At 43.5% G+C, this 20,510-nt stretch overlaps 1 protein-coding gene across 6 annotated transcripts in view; it reads left to right on the top strand.

The window, feature by feature from the left end:
- Positions 1 to 20,510, top strand: part of PCED1B (PC-esterase domain containing 1B) — a 111,446-nt gene that overhangs the window by 86,866 nt on the left and 4,070 nt on the right. For 3 of the 6 annotated variants that reach the window (XM_015238051.3, XM_072972935.1, XM_072972936.1), the window contains one exon: positions 1,462 to 1,634. The gene's annotated coding sequence lies outside the window, so the exon portion shown is untranslated. Of the gene's footprint in view, positions 1 to 1,461; positions 1,635 to 7,130; positions 7,332 to 10,684; positions 10,722 to 16,907; positions 17,060 to 20,510 lie in introns of those variants that run through there. The other 3 variants (XR_004192152.2, XM_072972937.1, XM_006202888.4) reach the window with 3 other exon arrangements.

Genomic DNA, 20,510 nt, shown 5'->3' with positions numbered 1-20,510 from the left:
GACGATTCCCACATGTTTACTATGCAAAGTGAGTGTGCAAAGAGCAGACGCTACTCATTTACTGTCTTCCATCTCATGTCTAATCCCTACAGGCCCCAGAGCTTGCAACTCCTGGTCTGGTTCTCAGACATCTGGGTCTTCCCGGAGTGTGTACCAGGCTCCGGATTATTCCCAGCTGGAGCTTGTTGCCTAGTTTCCTTAATCTCCCTCTGCCTATGGACCAGAACAGGCAGGTCACACATCTAGAAATCAGGGTTCTAGTGGCTCTAATTGCTTCTCCTCATTTACCTGCCTCATTGTCTGCAAATCAGCTGATTTCTACGGATGAGCCATAACATTTCCTTCTAATTTAGTGGTACATGCTATATATTCAGTGATTCTTAATGGAAAAGAATCTGGATATCCTAGTTCGGTTACCTCCCTGATCATTTCGTCTTCCTTGGAATTGAGATTATGTCTAGACTGTGATAACTAGCAGTTAGTTTATCCAATAGGTTTTTTTTTTTAATCTATGTATAAAAGAAGGAAAGGGAGGGAGGGAAGGAAGGAGCTGGCAGGAAGAGGAATGTGAGCAGCGCTCAGGGAATGTTCACCGTAACATGACCAGTAGTTGGCACCAGGCTGAGTGCATTTTGCTCTAAGTCCTCTCTCCTTGGCAGTTCCTTCAGCCTCTTGGAGACAAGGCAAAACTGTATTTCCATTTTCTGCACTCTCTTGAAATTAACCATTCTTAAAAATTCTAGGTTTTTAAAAACCTGGTGTGTTGGAAAGGACAATGAGGAAACAGATCTGAGTGTGGCCACAGGTGCTGCTGTACGTTCACCTCCCATCTGCACCCCTAGATCCCAGCACCCACCCCCAGTGACCAGAGAGCTTAGCCAGTGTCTGCTCCCCCTGAAAACAGATGCATCTGAATGGCCAGGAACTTTCACAGACTCACCCGGGAGAACTGGGGCCAACTTTGTTGGCCTTGGGGTAAACATCTCACTGGAAGGGGCTTCGAATGGGATGTCGGCAGACAATCAGATGGTACAATCAAAAGCTTGTCGGGAGAAGGTGGAGACCGAGGTTACCCTGGTGGTCTCTGGCTGAGGACCTTCGGGGAAAAATCTTTTCAGGTCCTGTGGTCAAAGCACCAAGAAAAGGGATGTCAGCCTGAAAGACTGAGGGCTACATTAATTTACACCTTTGTCCCCAGAAGGTAAAATAAACGATTAGGATAATCCCAGTGTGGTTTGAAGAAGCGTGTGGGGTGGGTTGAGAGGAAGTGGGGAGCCAGCAGCCCGGCTCATCTGGGAGCACAGAGAGGAATGGAGACCCGGTATAATTAGCTCTTTGAAAGAGGAAGTCCTGAGCCACCTTGCGGAGCAGCCCGAGGCCACAGGGCCATGCCCTCCAGCGGGCTGAGGGTGCTGCCCCCACCCAAGCCTGCTGACGGAAGTGCTGTCTCTCTCCTGATAGGACGAGGATGACCCGGCAGATCGGGCAGGGGGCCAGGAGGAACTCCCGAGTGCCTTCTCATCTTAGCCTGGGTGACAGTGTGGCGTGCCCCCTGACCTCTCCTCCTTCCTCCTCTGGACTAAGCGATGACATGAAGGGACATGGCAATAAGGAAATTATCCTCGCCTGAACATGTGAGTATGCTTTCCCTGTCATCAGACACGGCCACAAGGTAATAGACTTGCCTCTGGCCGGTGAGCTGGGTCCTGGCCCCGGCTGTCATCTAGACATCGCCTGTTCTTAGGACATCCACTGAGAGAACTTACTCAGACAAAACATATGGGGGGCTCTTTCCATTTGCGGCTTTCCCACTTAAAGAAATAATAAGCTCCTTGTCTAGTTCTCTTTGACCGACTCAGCAGCTGACAGGCAGGGTTTGCAGATTTTTCTTAGCCTACTTCCTCCTAAAACCTAAGTCTGTGGTTAATCACGCTCTGCAAGAGACAGTTTCTCCTTCAGCCTGGGGGCTGACATTCTGTGACTCCACCAAACATCCAGGACTTCTGAGCCTGCTGTCACTCGACACAACCCGAAACCAAAACAGTGACACTTTCAGAGATGGACTCACTGAAGTCAACTTAGCGCCAATCTTTGTTCCTCACAGGTCAAAACAGCCTGCCTGGCTTTGCCACGGTATTTTAATTTCTGTTTCCATCGGGTTTTTCTTTTACATTTTTTAAAAAAAATTCTTATTTTTAATGGAAGCGTAGTTGATTTACAATGTTAGTTTCAGGTGTACAGCAAAGTGATTCAGTTATACATATACATACACATGTGTCCTTCTTTTCAGATTCTTTTCCGTTATGTTCTTACAAGAAATTGAATATAGTTCCCTGTGCCACACAGCAGGTCCCTGTCGTTTATGTATTGCTTATACAGTACTGTGTATCCTTCACCCTTGTTGATGTAGCACCACAATCGGCAGGGAAATGCTGAGGTGCCCAGCGTTGAGGGTGGGCAGAGAGCAGGGACAGGGGGATGCGGGCTGCATCCAAACCTGGTTCCTTCCCAGCTGACTGGCCGGAGGCAACACCTGAAAGAACCTCTAGGAAGTCCTTTCCCTCATTTCATCTTCCTCATGGAGACAGAGACACTTACCCTGCAGGGTAGTTTAAAATGTAACAACTAATGGACACCTAATATCTGGGTGTAAAGTAGACTCCCAATGAATGATAGCGGTGATTATTATTGTTGGTTTTGTAAAAAGAGTTAATACACTGAGAGTGCGCAGGGTAGTAGGCTCGGTGTTTGTGATGATCTATTCTTGTGATCTCGGGGGAACCCAGATGCCTTGTCACTTTGAGATCTGATGTAAGGCTCTGTATATGGCTAACATGCCTGATGAAGGAAAGGCAGGAGGTTTGGTGTTTTCAGAAAAATGTTGATATGATTTAGCAGGTTAAATTCAGCCTACGAAAGGGAAGTGAAATGATATCTGCGTCTTAGGAAGAGCAAAGACTACAGGTTAGAGCCTGGGGTGGAGGAAGAAGAGAACATATGTGGGAAACAAATCAGGAAGTCCCAGCAGGACCGCAGATGGGAGCTGAGGTCGAGGCTGCAGGGAGAGGAGTGGACTGTCGGGGCCGAGGGTGGTTCAGCAGATAGAATCTACTCTCCTCCTGGTGGAGGAAGGCAAGGGAGGAATCACAGGTGGCCTCATCGATTTCTGTCGTGGAGCAATTATGGGGACATTGGCTTCACCTAACCTAGAGGAAGAACAAGCTTGGGGAATAAGATCATTAGTTGAGAATTTATTTTAAATTGGATCCTTACAAAGTCACAGAGTTGATTCAGCCAGCAACAAAGAGTCATTTCTTTCTCCTTAGCAGTTTTTGTCACGTATTTTAAAACGCCTCATGATTTAACTCACATGCATCACCGAGATTAAGCACGTATATGGAACATAAACACAATCAGTCTTTTGTACTGATACCAATATGTTAGGTGACTGAGTCCACAGTCATGCAACACTTAGAAATCATGACTGAGAAAACAGAACAGCGGCATATGATTCAAAGATTTACAATCACAGGTTAATGACTCTGGTAAACACCAGATTCAGAGACGTGAAAGTTATTTGTAGTTCTCCATCTTCATTTATTTAAATATATTTCAGAGAGTCAACAGCAAAATGTGTTAAGGAAAGGAATGTCCTACAGGTGAAAAATAGGAAGTCAACAAGAGGTGACCAATAATATTATCTTTGTAAATGATATTTGGAAAAACATTTAAAAGCCTGCTGTTTTACCAGGGGAATGGGAATGTGATACACAATTGATTTATGAAACAAATGATGCCATTTGGGTCAATCATTATCTTTACAAAGCAAATATCCATCTGAAGGCAGCCTGACCTGAAGCCACTTTTCACAGGGCTATTTTCAGTCATTTTCACATCTTTAGTAAGATTTTTCAAATAGTTTTTCAGTAACAAAAGTAATCCCCTCAAACACGGCCATAACCGCATTTCCAACACTGAATTATAATCATCTGCTTCTCTGTTTCTCCCTGGACTGGGAACTCTTGGACACGGAGATTGCATCTTATTCAACCTCATGTGTCAGGCACTGTGCCTGGCTCCAGGGAGGCACTCAGATTTCTCTAACCAGGGAAGAAAGGGAGAGTGGCATCAAAATTCAAGCAAGTTCTACCTTCCAGGATGGACAAAGCAACTTCATGTTCAGAAGATTAGTAGTTAATGTCATTTAAGATATTAGAACTTAGTGAGGAGGGTGTAGCTCAAGTGGTGAAACACAGTCTTAGCATGTATGAGGTCCTGAGTTCAATCCCCAGTACCTCCTCTAAAAATAAATAAACTTAATTACCTCCCCACCAAAAAAATTTTTTAAAAAGATATCAGAACTTCTCTATAAATGTGGTATGATCAAGTTTCAGACAGCTTTGAAAATAAAGGAAATCATTGCATCCATAATCCTACCATGCAAATAGATGAATAGTTAGCATTTTGGTTTTAGCAAAGAATGTTACTGCTGTTAGAATTAATGTATTATGTCACTTAAAAGCATGCATTTTTAAAAATATCTAGATTTTTTTCAACGGACAGTGTTGTGAATAGCCCCCTCCAGTATAAGTTGAAAAGTAAAAGGCATTTTAAAGAGAAATTTTATTTTTTAATTTTTATTTTTTTAATTGAAGTTAAAGAGAAATTTTAAAAACAGATCATGAATGTGAAAGGTAAAGGAAGATCCTTTGCCCTGCCTCTCTGGATGGGAGAGAGGAGGGTCCTGGCATGTTGCAGGTCTGGGAGGGAGCTTCTTTATTTGCATCATTTATGCCAACATGGATGGAGGAAAGGAAATTTTGTTGTAACTAATAAATAGCTGAGTCAACTGAGCCACAACATAAAACATCTCAAATAGAGTGTCTGACAGCGCTGGTCTGGGATTTGACAGAGCTCTGTTCTTACAGATGTAGTGACTAGGTGTACTTAGGGAACTGGACATGGAATATTATTCAGCCCTTAAAAAGACAGACACAACAACATGGCTGAACCTTGGGGATGTTATGTTAAGTGAAATAAGCCAGACACAAAAGGACAGACAGTGCATGATTGCAATTCTGTAAGGTTTGATAGTAGTCAAATTCGCAGAAACAGAAAAGTCGAATGATGGTTCCCAGGGGCTGCGGAGAGCAGCAGATGGGGGCAGCAGCAAATGACAATGGATAGTTTTTCAGATTTATAAGATGAAAAAGTTCTGAAGGTCTATTTCTCAACAATATGAATATACTTAACACGGCTTAACTGTACAGTTGCAAATAGTTAAGACAGTAATAAAAGACAGAGAGAAAGAGACTGGAATCAGAAAACTAAGCCAGTGATCTGGAGTCTTCCAATAAAATTTAATATTATTTATAATATTATTAAAATATTTAATAACATGTTATATTATTTAGAGGTGAGAGACATTGCAAAATAACTCAAGACCCAATTCTCCTAGAGGACTAAATTGTTTTTTTGTGAAAAAGGTGTACAACCTTTTTGTCTTCCCCTGAAATTCATGAGCTGTGGCTCTGGGACTAGGGAGACTCAGGAGGCTTGGTCCTTGGTCCGTGCTCAGCAGTGAGCCTGGCTGTGATGCAGACACTTGTTTGACTTCCCAGAGCCTCCACGTGGCCCAAGGATGTTCTCCGTCTTCCTCTTCCACTTCTAGAGTCTGACCTTGCAGAGAGAGGGACACACCAGTCCACAGAGCTGTGCCATCAAACGGGGTACTTGCCAGTATCTACGTTTTATTCAGTGGTAGTCATTTAGTCTATTTTTATATTGCTAAAGTACCAAGATAATTTAGTAATTCTTTTATATTACTAAAGCACAGATGTATGCACACTGACTCTTAGAATAAATTGAGCGTTTACTAAGTGCCAAGCACTCTGCTTTAGCACCTGGCATATTAAATCTCCACAACTGGAATGGGGCCAGAGAGGTTAAGCGTCTTTCCCAAAGTCACACAGCTCACAGGTTACAAACTTTGCACCCTGAACTCAGTTCTTCTGCCCGCAAAGGCCGTGCTCTGAACCATGAAGCTGTGCACTGGAACAGAATAGAGAACTTGCATAAAACATAAGAATTCTAAGAAAGTTTGCAAAAAAAATGTTTAAGAAATCCTGACGGAATGAGATCTGTATAAATTCACCTCTTTCATGCCACCCATCCTGGTGAGACCACCAAATTGGCTCTTCTCAACCTATAACCTCCGAAAAGCCAGCAATTCTAGCCTTGCTCCTCAACAATGCAAAAGTTTGCATGTCCTGAATTAGTGCAGTTAATTTTCTACATTTAACTGGGGAGACGTTTTGATCCAGTCTCAAAAGTCTTAATATACTCTCAGAGAAGACTTTGTGCCTCACAAGAAACAAATTATTCACATGCACTTGAAAGTGCCAAATGCAAACGCTTTGAAGAGAAATTCTCACAAATATGTATTGTGTCGAGTCATACAAGCAAAGAAAAAGACATATCGTTTTGTGCTTTGCCAAATTTGGGCCTCTTTTTAAGGTAGCCAGGCGTTGATTGAACACAAACACACACCAGCTGGCTGAAATTAGTGCATTTGTAAGTAAATATTTAGTGTGCTGATTTCTGGCCTGCTTGAAACACTCCGTTCCAAGAAGATAAGAAAAATAAGTATTCCTTGAAATAGAAAACGTGGATAAAATGATAATGGCTTGTAGAAAGAGAAGTCTAAATTAATCTGTGGCTGGAACTATTAAAAAATCGTTAATATTAAAGGAACATTATTTTTGCCCTTATAGGCAGAATCCCTTTTCATTAATTATAATACTTGGCTTTTATGAGTTTGGTTTTAAATCGATCATGGTTTAAAACAAATGATAAATTTGTAATGGCTTATTAACCTACATTAGGAGAAACCAAAAGGCCAAACCCCAATCCTGACTAACTACCATTTTTGCCTGCTCTGCCCCTGCACCCACGTGGCTGGAAAAGACTAGAGAAAACCAAGCTCCTGGGCTGGGCATCCTCAGTTCAAATGAGGGCTCCTGCTTTAAGTGGCCCACCGTGCTGCGCAGCAGCGACAGCCTCCCCGCCTCCCAGATGACTGTTTCATACCTTCTGCTCCATCCTCCAACCTCTAATGCCACCTTCCCCAGGCGCACGCCCAGCTGGCGACCTGGACCTTGCTGCCTGTTTCACTGGAGAAATAACAATCAGGAAGACTCCCGCCAGCTGTCGCCTCCCCCACATCATGTGTCTTCCCCACCGTTTCTCTGGTGGAACGCTCGGCGCTGCCATCCAGAGCCAACCCCTCCACCTGGGCACTGGGTGCCACCCTTTTCGCCAACTCGAGGACGTCGCCCCAGCAATTCTTCCTCACTCTTCCAGCCACATTTGTTTTTCCTCCGTTTACTGAATCGTCCCTGTAAAATACAAACACGCTATTATTGTGCCCACTTATTTATTTATTTATATTTATTTGCGGGGTAGGGGGGAGGTGATTAGGTTTTTTTTTTAAAGGAAGTACTGGGAACTGAACTCAGGACCTCGTGTATGCTGAGCACGTGCTCTGCTGCTTGAGCTGTACCTTCCCTCCTGTTGTTCCCACTTTAAAAGGAAATAAAACTCTCTTAACCCCACTTCCTCCTCCAGCTGACTTCTCATTCTCTGCTTCCCTTTACTGATAATAAAACTCCTCAAAGGTGGTACTGCCTCCAAATCTCCCCTCAGTCTCCCTTAACCACTGTAATCAGCAGCTGTCCCCACCACTCCATCTAGGTCACCAGTGTCCTGCACGGTCCGAAGCCAACAGCCAAACACCGCACTGATCTATCCACTGTCTCTGACACAGACCGTCCGTCCCGGGACTCCTCCCCTGATACACGTTTTCCTCTTGGCTTCCAGGACCTCACACGCCCCTAGTTCCTCCCGCTTCACTGACTCTTCCTTTTCAGTCTCCTTTAGGGGCTCCTCCTCCTCTTCCTGACCTAAGGCCGCAGTGCTGCAGGGCTCAATTCTCGGACCTCTTTTCTTCTCAGCTTCACCTTCTCCATTAGCCACAGCATCCAAACCCAGACCTAACTGCCATCTCCAGCCTGGCCCTCTCCCCTCGGCTCCAGACTTGCACATCCAAATCCCTGCTCAACATCTCACTTTGGATGTGGACAAGGAATCTTGAACGAACAAGCCCTCCACCCTCAAACCTCTTTCTCCCAATGTTTCTCCATCTCGGTACCTTCACCCCTCCTATTGCTCAGGCCAAAAGCCACAGAGCTAGCCTTGTCTCCCCTCCTTTCCTCTCACCCCATTTTATCTCCACAGGCAAATCCTATGACCTATACCATCAAAATAGATCCAGAATCTGACCATTTCTCCTTCCTTGGCTAATGTCACTCTGGTTCAAGCCTCACCTCCTGCTTTACTCAGTAACCTCCTAATTGGTCACCCTGCTTCCCCTCTCCCCTCAGACAGTCTAGAGTAAGGCGGTGTTAGTTGTCTGCTCAAACCCCTCACAGTGGCTCCCAAAGTCCTTGCGCCCAAGTCCTTTCAGTGGTCCATGATCTGCCTCCTTTCTTCTCCAGCTCCTCTGTCTCCCTGTCTTGTTCACTCCAGTCTAGTCGCACTCACCTCCTCCTTGTCCTCCCTGCTCGGAGCTTTCTCCCGCCAGGTCTCCATGTGGTTTGCTCCATCACCTCCCTCCAGATTTTGCTCATCTTCTCCAGACCACAGCTGGACTTTTCTATCCTGCCGGGTCTCTGTAACAAAAGACAGGTTAACCATAGAAAAGCTACAAATGAGCCTTCCTAAGGAAATGAAGACCCAAAGGAAGGCTCAGCCTGAGTGTTTCTACGCTAGATTTGGTGACGATTGATAGGATCAGGGGTAAGAGCTAAGGGCGGTGGACTGAGGAAACTTAGCAAGGCCTGCTTGTTGGAATTCCCTCTCAGAATCCCTTTGTTTTCTGAGATAAGGATACTCCCTTCTCTGGGTGTAGGGAGGGCACCTCCCGCACAGGGTCTTACAACCTGCTTCAGGGGAGGCCGGGGAGGCCAGAGATTCTTCCCGGAACCTGCTGTTTCCCACAATCCTTCAGCTTAAAATATTTCATATGCTGAGCTGCTGTATCCTAAGGAAGTGTTGTGAGCCCTGTCATCACCCTGTTTAAAATTCCAACCCGCAGTCCCGACATCCTCCCCATCCAGCAATCCTTCCTCTTCTCTTTTATCTGATATATCATTTCACTTACTTTTTAGCTGTCTGCCTCCTCCAACCCAAATGTCAACTCTGTAAGGACTAGGATTTTTTTTTTCCGATGTGTTATTCACATCTATATCCCTTGCTTAGTAACCGTGTCTGCCATAATGATTTTGAATGAATGAGTGAAAGAAAGAATGACTAGATGAGCCACGGATAGTGATATAGATATATTTTATTACACACCACTCTGTCCCTGGTTCTGTAGTTTATTTTGTCATTTATCCCTTGCATTTATGTAGTGGTTATTATCATCACTATTTCACAGCTGAGAAAATCAGTCACAGAGGTCGTAAGTGACTACAAAGACATGCAGACATAAGGGGCAGAATCAGGTTTCAAACCTAAGTTTCTATGGCCCCAAAGCCAGAGATCTGACAGTTCACTTTATTTCAAAGCATCACAGCCCAGGCTTTAATCCTCACCATCAGCAGATGTGATACGTGCAGTCACCGTATCACACACAAATCAGTATCAGGGTTTTGGAGTGGTCCCCAGATGGGGTAGCAGGCCCACACCAGGGGGACAGCCTGGTGCACATCCTTTTACAGGCTGATGGGAGTCCTGAGTTTTTCTGCCCCATTTCAAAGATCTGAATGGAACAATCTGGGTGATTAGCTCACCAGAGACTTTCTGCCATTCAACATCTGCTCCAAGTGGTGTTTGCATTCTTTCCAGACAATCGCTTTCAATAAAAAGGGAAGTTGATGCTTGTAGAAGGAAGAAAGAGAGAATAAAGTATTTCAGAGAAACATAGAATATCTGTATAGAATGTTTCTGGTAGAATAGACAAGAAGCCTGGGGGGAGGGTAGAGCTCAAGTGGTAGGGTGCATGCTTAGTGTGCACAAGGTCCTGAGTTCAACCGCCAGTACCTTTTCTAAAAATAAGTAAATAAACGTAACTACACCCCCCCAAAAGAGACACTGACTTTGTGATGTATGAAAGGAGAGACTGTTAGAATAGACAAGAAGCCAATGACAGTGCTGTTCCTAGAAAGACAAATGAGGGACCAGGGAACAAGAAAGGGAGGGGAACTTACTTCTCACTCATCCCACTCGTAGCTTTTGAAGTTTTGTGCCATGTGCATTAACTAGCTTCTAGAAATAAGCAAAAGAAGAATGACAGTGTGGGCAAGGTGCCCTGTCTGCCCCGCCCCCACCCCCAGTCCGCCCAGAGGGGACCATGACGATGACCACCTGCAGTCAGAATGCTCCACGTCCCTGGGCTGATCCCTCAAGGTGATTTAAGTCATTTAAGCTCTCTCAGGGTTTCAGTTTCACCATCTGCAAGGTGAAGATAATAATTAGAGCTCGCCTTAGTTTATGAACAAGGATCTGCTGAGACAGCAGATTCTACGGGTAAAATATTATACACGCGTCAGCTCTCATTCTCTCTTAGGGAAAAGCCAAGTGTGGTGGATGAGCCAGCTCACTGAGCCACGGAACATGAGATGGTGCCAGAATGGCAATAGTAACTCTCTCCACGTATCATAGTAAGTTCTTGGGAGTAAGGAAATCGGTGGAAAATCTGTTGCTGGGTCTCAAACAGATTCATTTTAAATTTAAAGAGGATAAGCAAGATTATCATTTGCATTATTTCAGCTCCTCTATTCTCTGGTTTTCGGATGATTATGTGAATTTCAGTCATCCGCCTCTGGATTGTTCTTTTATTCTCACAGTGTTCAGACGAGCTGGAATCTAGAGAACCGGAAAGAGTGGTAGCTCATTTCTAGCATCGCTGGAATCAAATAATGGCAAGTTTTTAAGTCATGCCATAGACTACGCTGAATTTTAAAATCCTAAAGTTAGACTTGCCACTCATTTCCAGAATTGCTAGCGTCAAATAAATGGCACATTGTCAAAGTTACGTCACAGACTACTCTTGAATTTTAAAATTCTAAAGTTATTGGTATAGCCCTGTCTTAAGACTCAATACTAATTGTATGAAAATTCATGGGAAAATAATGCTAACTCATTTGATCTGTGGCTGTAGGGAAGAGGATTAAAGCAATGTATAAAGGGTGGGATTGATTTTTAAGCCGTCCATTCAGCAGTCCGTGTAGTAAAGTAAAATGAGATGCTTCAAGAAAAGACAACTTTATAGTCCAGTTTACCTAAAGCATAGAGTTAAAAACAAAAACTGAGGGCATGGGGCATGTATTTCAGGACTATTTTGGAATCTGTTACTCTTGTTCGTCAGTTATTTTATACCATTTAATGTAGTGGAGAGAGGTACCATCCTAAAGTGCTTAACACCTCTCCGGAAAGTTCACTGTTTGGGGAAAACCTTTTTAAAACCTCATTTCCTCTTTTTTTTTCTTTCTTTTTCTTTTTTCTGATTTATTTCCTCCTCTTTCATCTTGATGTCTGTAGGGGAGGTGACATCCTTCATTTTCCAAATCGTGTCCTCTTCCCAAACCAAGGAAAGCGAGCTCTGAACTTGTCTAATCGATCCGAGGACCACTTCTCATCTCCCCCTCCAGTCACTTGCTGGTTTCAAATGGAGCCGTGGAGCAGGCATCAGGAAGTCCTCCTGGCTCTGCCCCGGTGTCTGTGTTTCCCCGAGGCCTGAGCAGGGCTTTCTAAGGGGGAGGAATGGGCTGTTCTTCCACCCACAGGGAAAAGCACGGGAAAAGTGATTTGAAAGTGGTTTGTAAGCTGTAATGCACCACACAAACGTGCGGGATTATTACTTTAAAAAATTAACCAGAAAAGGGAGCAGTCTACCTCTGAGCAGTTCCCCCTTGTTATTATCCCCCGCTTCCTCTCCATCACCATCTTTTCTTCCTTCCCTCCATTTAGTAGCTTCCTCAGCTGCAAACAAACCACAAAAGTAAGGGTAATAAGAGTCCAGGGTCTGAACAAAACAAAGCAAGAATCACTATAAATGACACCCAAATTCCTGAGACACGTGACATGAAAACAAGCATATTCCAGGAATATGCTCTGTTTTGATTTTCTTACTACTTTGCATTTTCCTATTTGCCAAATTCTTAAAGTTACAGTCATCCATCTTCCACTTCCTAATGCGAGAAAGTAAATGCTGACTTGTGTCATTTGCCCCGGATGCCACCGGAAATGGCATCTTGTCCCCAGATGCTGCCTCACAAACGTAGCAGCGCCCAGAGGTGAACGTATCTGCCTCGCAGCCCAGGCACCGGGCTCTCCAGCCTGGCAGTCTGACCTCTAGCCAGAAAGGAGTCTTGTCTAGGAAAGAAATCTAGAATCAACTGAGAGGTACATTCTTCAATCACCAGTTCCGGTAATGAATACGTACTTGCCAGTTTCCCCATTTTATTTTAAGCATTAATTTCACATTTCTGACCATCCTTTCTTGGGATCCCCATTTTTGGGGCACTTACTATAGGAAGGAATCACCATCCTAGCCCACTCCCCACCTCTCACCCTTAACTGAACAGCCCTAAAGAGACAACTGTTATTTTGTAATAAGAAGGTTTCGTGACTGATAAACGATTAAATCTCTCAAAGTGTACAGTGCGAGGAAACAGCCAGTCATGAACCAGAGAACGGATGTGAAGCGTCTATTGTCTGTACAATCTCGTATGTTGTGGTTGACCACAAAGGCTTGGCATCAGTTTTGCCTCCCAGCTCTGCTTTCTATAAAATGGATGACCTTGGGCAGATGACTCAATCTTTCAAACTTAATTTTCGAATGTGTGAAATGGAGAAAAATTAAGTACCGATTTCTTATAGTTCTTGGAGGAATAAATAGGTGAGCAGGTAAAACACTTAGCGTACTGTCGGATGGGTACTAAATGACGTGGCTGAATAACAAGTTCAACTAGTGAAGAATAAGAGAAATGCTTCATTTCGTTGGAAAGTTCCCTTAACTGCTAAGTCCCGGCCCCTAAATATGCCGAGGTGGCTGAGAATAACAACTATGAACACCCTGGAGTTTACAGAGCATTTCATTTGATTTCCACAAGTAACCCTAAGGTAGACAGTGCAGAGCTATAAGGGAGAAGCAGGGAGCTCTGCTAACCATGGCAGTAGGAAGAAACTCAGGTCCGAACTCCAAGCCGAAGGGAGGAGAGCACGATTTGGGAAAAGCCTGGTGTTGGAAATCAGTCGGTGTGTAGGGTTCTCCAGCCTAGATCCCTGGTCTCCCGCCTAGATTCCCGGTCTCCCAGCTCCCTCCCCTCCTGCATCTGTCCCTCCTCCTGTTTCTACCCTTGGTGGGGAGATCCACACCCAGAGCAGTGGGAACCCAGAGCTTCCAGATCCCTCTACATGTAGTGTTGGTAGCGAGCAAGGCAGACAGAGACTGGCTCTTAGAAGCCTGTTTTTAAATTCAGAAGTTTGTTCGCCATAGAAACACTATTGCACTTGGTATTTGCATACTAGTTAATACTGTTAATAAGAACAACAACAGCTATAATAAAATCATACCCATTTGAAAAGCTCTTTGGGGCAATCCCCCTAGAGGACGCAGGGGCCATTTCTCCCACGGCAAGGTAGAACACACAGAGGTAAAGTGAGCCCTGGAGGTGACAGAGACCCTCGGCCGCTGACTCACCTAGTGTTCCCATCACTGGTTAAGTGGGCTTTTGTGGTCATTCCTGGAGACAGAACTTTCAGAACCCAACCTGTCCATCAGTTGAAGCAATTTGGTCATGATTTGTGCTCACCCTCCCCCTGCCTTCTCAACCATGGGAGCTTTTTATTCAACCGCTGAATCTAGAGTAGTCAAAGTAAGTACAGAAAAATTTGAAACACAAATTAGTGCAGCACTATGAAAAAGAATATGAAAACAAATATAAGTGTGTAAAGAAAGTGAAAACAAATATATATATGTGAAAATGTATATATATTTATTTATGCATGACTGGGACATTGTGCTGTACACCGGAAATTGACACATTGTAACTGACTGTACTTCAATTAAAAAAAAAAATTAGAGCAGCAATGACCCTCAGAGGGAACAGCTAACTATCTGAGTGATGAAACAGAACCAGGTTGACTTCATACCTGCCCTCTTTTCTTGTGGAACAATTTAAAGCCACGCACCACACATTGCTCTGTTTTGTTTTTCAACAGAGAATAGAAAGGAAAACTACATGCAAAGTTTTTTTTTCTAGATATGACTATTTTTGCCTCTTAATTTCAACAAATATTTATAGCCGGGGTTAAAAGCTCAGGCTCTGGGGCCTTATTTCCTCACATTTCAAAGAAGCAAACCAAAATCTTACATCTATCTAATCAGTCAAAAGCTTCACCATCAAGAAGGGACAGTGCTGCCTCATCTTACTAGCTATAGAACCTTGGGTGATTTACAGAACCTCTTCAAGCCTCAGTTTATTCATCCATAGAATGGGGAGCAATAACAGTTCCTACCTCACTAGGTCGTGAGGCTAGAATAGGCCTTGCACAGAGTGAACTTTCCACGGATGCTAACTATTATGCCTCAGTCACCAGGTTATGGCCTGAGGGGTTCAAGGATGGATGAGACCCCAGGACTAGGATGCACTGGGGTAGAGAGGCACATGGACAGTTAATTATAGTATAAAACAGAACCAAGTGCTGAATAGAGGCATCTGTCAGAGGAAGGGTTGACTCTTCTGTCTGGGAAGATAGAGAAGGCTCTTAGACAGAATGGTATTTTAAACTAGGTCTTAAAGAAGGAAGAGAATTTCAGGAGAGGAGGAAGGTAGGGAACACTCAATGCTGAGTCACAGAGCAAACATGGAAAAGTAAGAAAAAGCCCTCTGGGTATACACAAGCGCTATCATTCACCTCCAGGCTTTGGGGAGACGCACAGAGGAAGGATCATACCCTGGGTTAAAAAAACAAAGTTTAGAAATGCTGGAGTTATGCCAGCCTATCAGATGAAAGTGAAGATGTGAAATTGAGAAATATGAGAAAACGTATCAAATGAAAACTCTCCCATTTTAGAAAGTGTTGCAATCAACGTCAGACACACTTCCTTAAGGATTAAGAGACGTCTATGGGAAGTAGAAAAGTTCCCTATAAAATCTAAAACAGAGGTGAAATTGGTCACAGTGCTCAGCTTCCCAAAATCTATTGCAACATCCTCCTCCCTAAAGAATATTTTAAAAATTCTTTCTTTCTCTCTTTCTTTCTTTCTTTCTTTCTTTCTTTCTTTCTTTCTTTCTTTCTTTTCTTTCTTTCTTTCTTTCTTTCTTTCTTTCTTTCTTTCTTTCTTTCTTTCTTTCTCTCTTTCTCTCTCTCTTTCTCTCTCTTTCTCTCTCTTTCTCTCTCTCTTTCTCTCTCTCTCCCTCTCTCCCTCTCTCCCTCCCCCCCCCCTTTCTTTCTTTCTTTCTTTCTTTCTTCGGCCAAAACAATAGTTGAACTGTTCTATATCCAGGCTATCATTCTAGGATTTTTATGTTTCAGGAATAGTGAAAATGGCCACAGTCATGAAAAATAAAAATGGCTTGACTCAAGCATTTTAGAAGCCGAGTTTATTTCCATCTTGTTATCCCCAGCCAGGGTTGTAAACAGAAATTATATAGCAGCCCTCTGAAAATGCGCCGCCATCATTCCCACAGATGATCAATATTTACCTTTAGGAAGATTGTGCAGAGGTCACAGGAGAATTATGTTAGGAATTCAGCCGCAGTTTGATGGGAGGCTAATGGGCGTCCTGAGAGTTTTGAAGTGATAAAAGGCCCACACAGACTAAATTACTCCTGGCCCCTCCCTTTCCCCCACCCTCCCCAGCCCCCTTGGAACTTTATTCTACTCTTCTGAAGACATCTGGGACCCAGGAGACAAGTTTGGGCTAGCTACATTTATTGAGCACTTAGAAATGTGGTGGATCTCATGCTAAGGACTTTACACGTGTTCATTGAACACTTGCTTCTTAAGAAATCCATAGTATTATTCCCGTTTTGTTGGTGAGGGTTCAGAAGTGCGGAGAGATGACTTCATTGGCCCAGGGTCTCAGAGGCTGGTAAGCGGTGGAGCAGGATATAAACCCAGGGGGCTGAATTCAGGGCCCACCCTCCCAGCCCCAGCGCTTTCTGGCCTCAATGCGGGGTCATCTGCATACAAATGGTAATTGATAAGGAGACGGTTTAATTTGTTTCCATCCCACTGGGGACCTTTAGGGGGAGGGTCGCTATTAACAATTCTGCCCGGAAAACTAAGGTCAACCAGAACAAGTTTGGGCCAATAGGGATGTTTTTCACCTTATCGATGGACAACGAGAGAGCGGATGAATTTACCGAGGGGAGGAATGTTGAAGAAAAGAAGGAAGGAGCCGAGGAGCCGGCCTTGAGATAGACCCACAGCTGGGGATCGCCGGAGAGAGAGAAGCTCAGGAGGATGCTGGGGGAGGTGAGGCTGGAGAACCGGGTGTCAGGCTCTCCCGCAGAGTTTTGAGGGGAGCCATCGACGGGGTCCCAGCCCCAAGGAGCTAGGAATGCTGCAGACGCGATAAGGACCGAGAGGTGGCCCCTGAAAAGAGCAACGAGGAAATCGTTGGTGATTTACTGACAAACGTTTCTTTGCCTTGGCGGAGCTGGAAGCTAAATTTAAAGTAAAAGGAGGAGTGAGTGGGAGGCAAGGACCCAGACGCCGCCAGTTCAGACAACTTTGTAAAAAGTGGCCTTGAAGGGGAAGCAAAAGATAGGACTGTCCCGGAGGTGGAGTCAGAAGTTTCCTTTCTTTTTTAAAGCAAGAAACGAGAATGTGCTTAAGGCTTAAGAGAGGAGCCAGCCCAGGGAGAGGGAAGCAAAGGTAGAATGTGTGATTCTCCCCTCTCTGGGGGACATCCTGAAGCAAGGTACCTGAGGAGGTAGGAGGACCAAGCCACCCGAGCTGAGGGATTCCCCGTACACCTGAGGAGGTACAGCTCTGCCCCTTTGGGAGGGAGGAAAGGGAGCCGTGGGTTTGAGGTCTGAGGGAGGGAACCAGAGCGAGGTGCCATCTTCGGGCTGGGCTTCCCCCCAAGAGGAAGGGGTTGCTGTGCCAGGGGTTAAAGATGCCTAAGGCGAGACAGGCGCTGTGTGGTGAACACTGCCCTTGGTCTTTTTTGGTCTTCACTGTTACTCAGTGAAGTAGGGGGTATTACCCTTGTTGGACACCAGAAAAAAATACCAGCGCTAGAGCACACAGCTGTTCAGGGCCAGAGTCCACATCCGACTTCCTTGTTTCCTGGAAGTGAAAGGCACTGACTTGCAAGATCTTTCATTCTTGTCAGAGGAATAATAGGTAGGGAGTTAGCAAATACCGTTTAAATGATGATTCGAGACCAGAATATGGAAGTTTGTTATAGGCCGTCCATGATTGAAGTCATATTTTTGCTTACATTTTGCTTCCATTGCTTTGATATTTTTTTCTTTTACTTTAGGAGATCCTTTTGTAAAACAAAAGGGTTTTTTTTAATGGGATTATTTGAAGAAAGGCTCAGTTTATCAGATAGTTTATCTTTTGTTTTTATAGAAGTAACTTGCATATCAGATGTTATGAACCCCCTACTTCGCTCAGCAAAGACGTCCCCTGTGTTTCTTTGTAGAATCCATAAGAAATCTTTATATTAGACTATTGCCGTGGGGGTAGAATATGCTGCCTTAAGGATTTTTAAACTTGGTAATTTTGAGACTCTTCAAATGGGTGAAGTGCTTCTGTTGATATTTTATTACAAAAGAGTCACAAATTAAGATCTGGCCCCACAGGGACGGTACAGATATAAATTGAACATGTCCACAGTGATTCCTGCCTCCAAAGGAAGACTTGTGGTTACATGGGGCCAGTCTGAAGATCATTAATCTAGTTTCCAATTTCCATTTATGTCACATGTTCCTGAGATGTTAGATGCAGTGTACAGGAACGCACTGAATAGCCAAGTTAGAAGTATGGGCCATATGATAGGGCTGGGATGGGATGGAGAAACCGTGATCCTTGTGGGGGACGTGAGCCTGATTTGCAGAATGACAACTGACGTATCCCCAGATAGACAGTGTTTCCTCAATTTTTATTGAATTAATTAATGGACTGCAGAGCTGAGGCCCATTTTAGAGGTGGGGTTATTGGGGGTAGGGGATTCAAATCAGTCCAAGATTTTGGAAATCATCTTTCCGTTGCTTTATTTATCATAGTATCTCATAGTACTCTTACATGTCTTTAAACATTTGTTCCTGAAACGACTTTTTAAAATAATGGGCTTGCCTTATTTTCCCCATTTTCTTGTTTATAGAGGAGTGACTGTTAACTGACTTGCCCCAACTCAAAAGATGAACCTTTTGAGAAACCCCAATCCACAGAAAATTCATTAAGCTTTCCCAAAGAGAAGTTTGAATCTTTTGCTTTTCTTTTTTTTCTTTGGAAACTTTACATGACATGCAGTTTAATTTTTGACAAGTTTAAATCCCACTTAGAAAACTGAACAAATTCCAAGAACTAGTAATCTATAGAGGTGAGTTCATGAAAAAAAAAAATTATGTTCTTATTTGTACCATCTATTCTGTTAAAGTTTAAGGAGATCTTGGAAAATTCAAATATAGATTTGATCACTAAAAATGCAGTTAGAAGGAAATGAACTATTTATATTCCTCGTATAATGCTGCAGTAAGATAGTTAGTCATGCGCAAGAATCTTGAAAACTAGTTAGAAGTACTTCCTACAGCCAATCAAAACAATTGTTAGTGATTTAAGACTTCTCTGCAGGGTCTCCGGAGTAACTGGCCTATTACTTTGTCTCTTCCTGTAACTGATGATCAATAAGAAAAGAAAAAACCGAACCTGATTTCTACAACACAAAAATGTATAAAGAACAAATGCTATGTGTTTCATTTGTGATAGTTATAAAGCAATAGTCAGTGATTTATAAGTCATGGTTTATGAAGCTGTTGAAAAATTAATTATCCCCAAACAGAAATCTAAGCAAGATGCTTGAAGGTGATTTATTTGAGTAGTAGTCATTATTAATGTATATTTCTGTCAGAGCTTTAGCCAAAGCCCAAATTTTTCTTTGAAAACAGAAAAACATGGAACTACTTATAATTATGATTTCAGGGATCCTCATGAAACTTTTAAAAGTCAATTTTAATTTGAGGTTGGAATCAGAGTGCAGTGATCATGCGTAAATCTCCCTCCCCTTTGACTCTTCGTGTTGGCTTTGATATTTTATTTACTTCCATCAGTTCTAGCTACTAGGTCCTTCTTTGATATTTTTACATGTCCATTTTCTTACCCATCCTCTTGAGAAAAGAGGTTGCCTTTTTATACCTCCTCCTTGCACCTAGCACAATATCTAGTTCTCAGTGATCCTCACTGAATGAATGAATGAACGAATGAGTCAGTTTATCATATAGTCACTAAAACTAATAAGTGAGTTTAGCAAATTTGAAGCAAAGAAAGACTCAAGCTAAAAAGGCCACTGATCCGTTTTCAATCCCCTTTTTTGTTTCATTTTTATAAATAAAAAGACCTTTGACAATGGAACTTACTAACCTTCCCCCCCCCACCCCCACCAGAGAAGATTCAGCTCCAAAGTATTCCTCATTCACTCCCCCTGAAAAAGTCACTTTGTTTTGGTTAGGTTTTGTTTGTCATGCTTGGCATCCCACAGCAGTCGACCTGAGGATGTCTGATGTGTTAATCCTGTTACAGCTGTGGTGCTCTTGATCAAGAATTTCACGAATTTCCTTTCAGTTTCACTTCTAACTGGAGTGCTTCTTCCCAGTCATTTCCCCCCTCCCATCTTTTCTACAATCCACTCTACATGTTCCATTGTAGAAGAACAATAAGAAATTCTAAGGTGGCTGTTTTTGCCGGGTTTGACTCCAAGCCCCTGGAACAGCATCTGGGTGGGTTGAGTTTACTGGCCAAGGTACAGGGCAGCCAGAATTTTTCAAACACTGTGAGGCCCTGAACTCTGTAGAGTTTTGTGTTGGTTATTCTAAAATCCAGGTCTTTTAATTTTTGCATGTCTCTTGCTTGAGATTAAAGTCTGGGATGATACTTTTTTTTTTTCTCACTTGCAGCCCTCCACCCACTAAGTACACATGGACCACCTCTCCTGAGCAGGCAGATTACCTACCTATGCTTAAAGGCGCACCGAAACACCTTCTCTCTTCTTGTCCTCAAATATCTCCCTGACATGAACCAAGCTTTTGGATTCAGACTCGCCTACAGAGGGTTCTGCTCTAAGGGGTGTCTCCTACAGAGACAGACTTTGGCATCAGTGGTTTTAAATCTTAGCTCCTTCCCGATAGCATGGAGATACTAGAATTATCTCATAAATAGGATAACATTCGCAAAGCACCTGGCATCCAGTAGCTGTTCAGTAAACATTA

The sequence above is a fragment of the Vicugna pacos genome, chromosome 12, assembly GCF_048564905.1.
Source record: "Vicugna pacos chromosome 12, VicPac4, whole genome shotgun sequence".
Taxonomy (NCBI): domain Eukaryota; kingdom Metazoa; phylum Chordata; class Mammalia; order Artiodactyla; family Camelidae; genus Vicugna; species Vicugna pacos.
This window is presented reverse-complemented; position numbering and strand designations above follow the sequence as displayed.